This window comes from Entelurus aequoreus, linkage group LG07, assembly GCF_033978785.1.
Source record: "Entelurus aequoreus isolate RoL-2023_Sb linkage group LG07, RoL_Eaeq_v1.1, whole genome shotgun sequence".
Taxonomy (NCBI): domain Eukaryota; kingdom Metazoa; phylum Chordata; class Actinopteri; order Syngnathiformes; family Syngnathidae; genus Entelurus; species Entelurus aequoreus.
This window is the reverse complement of record NC_084737.1, coordinates 14,412,182-14,414,198: the sequence shown is the minus strand read 5'-3', so window position 1 is coordinate 14,414,198 and position 2,017 is coordinate 14,412,182.

The following is a 2,017-nucleotide window of genomic DNA, read 5'->3' as shown; positions in this document are numbered from 1 at the left end:
GTGGATATCGGCACCAAATGTAGTATCAGTGTTGGATCGATACCAGTATGATGAGGGTAATCATTTAGTTCTCTTCACTTCACTTTTACATTAATCTGAGGTTTTTTTTGCTGTCCATATTTGTAAATTTTACATTGTTGGTATATTATATACTATAAGTATATTTTGTTTAGGGAATTTGGGGAACATTTATTGTGCTATGGGTATTAATTTGTGTATTTTTACAGTACAGTCCAGTGTTTGTGTTTAGTTCATGTGCTAGTAATAATAGTGAGACAGTCCAGTACAGTGCCTAGTTCAAATGTTTGTAATAACGATAGGACAGTCCAGTGTTTGTGTTTAGTTCAAGTGTCAGTAATAATAGTAAGACAGTCCAGTGTCCGTGCCAATAGTTCAAATGTTTGTAATAACGATAGGACAGTCAAGTATTTGTGCTTAGTTCAAGTGTCAGTAATAATAGTAGGATAGTCCAGTGTCAGTGACTAGTTAAAATGTTTGTAATAACGATAGGACAGTCCAGTGTTTGTGTTTAGTTCAAGTGTCAGTAATAATAGTAAGACAGTCCAGTGTCAGTGCCTACTTCAAGTGTTTGTAATAATGATAGGATAATCTAGTGTTTGTGCTTAGTTCAAGTATCAGTAATAATAGTAGGACAGTCCAGTGTTTGTGTTTAGTTCAAGTGTCAGTAATAATAGTAAGACAGTCCAGTGTCAGTGACTAGTTCAAATGTTTGTAATAACGATAGGACAATCAAGTGTTCGTGTTTAGTTCAAGTGTTAGTAATATTAGTAAGACAGTCCAGTGTCAGTGACTAGTTAAAATGTTTGTAATAACGATAGGACAGTCCAGTGTTTGTGTCTAGTTCAAGTGTCAGTAATAATTGTAAGACAGTCCAGTGTCAGTGCCTACTTCAAGTGTTTGTAATAATGATAGGATCTAGTGTTTGTGCTTAGTTCAAGTATCACTAATAATAGTAGGACAGTCCAGTGTTTGTGTTTAGTTCAAGTGTCAGTAATAATAGTAAGACAGTCCAGTGTCAGTGACTAGTTCAAATGTTTTTAATAACGATAGGACAATCAAGTGTTCGTGTTTAGTTCAAGTGTCAGTAATATTAGTAAGACAGTCCAGTGTCAGTGACTAGTTAAAATGAGAGATGTCCGATAATATCGGCCTGCCGGCCTGCCGATATTATCGGCCGATATATGCGTTAAAATGTAATATCGGAAATTATCGGTATCGGTTTTTTATATTATCGGTATCGTTTTTTGTTTTTTTTAATTAAATCAACATAAAAAACACAAGATACACTTGCAATTAGTGCACCAACCCAAAAAACCTCCCTCCCCCATTTACACTCATTCACGCAAAAGGGTTGTTTCTTTCTGTTATTAATATTCTGCTTCCTACATTATATATCAATATATATCAATACAGTCTGCAAGGGATACAGTCCGTAAGCACACATGATTGTGCGTGCTGCTGGTCCACTAATAGTACTAACCTTTAACAGTTAATTTTACTAATTTTCATTCATTACTAGTTTCTTTGTAACTGTTTTTATATTGTTGTACTTTCTTTTTTATTCAAGAAAATGTTTTTAATTTATTTATCTTATTTTACTAATTTTTTAAAAAAGTACCTTATCTTCACCATACCTGGTTGTCCAAATTAGGCATAATTTTTTGATTGATTGATTGATTGAGACGTATAATGTGTTAATTCCACGACTGCATATATCGGTTGATATCGGTATCGGTAATTAAAGAGTTGGACAATATCGGAATATCGGATATCGGCAAAAAGCCATTATCGGACATCCCTAGTTAAAATGTTTGTAATAACGATAGGACAGTCCAGTGTTTGTGTCTAGTTCAAGTGTCAGTAATAATTGTAAGACAGTCCAGTGTCGGTGCCTTTTTCAAGTATTTGTAATAAAGATAGGACAGTCAAATGTTTGTTCTTAGTTCAAGTGTCAGTAACAATAGTAGAATAGTCCAGTGTCAGTGACTAGTTAAAA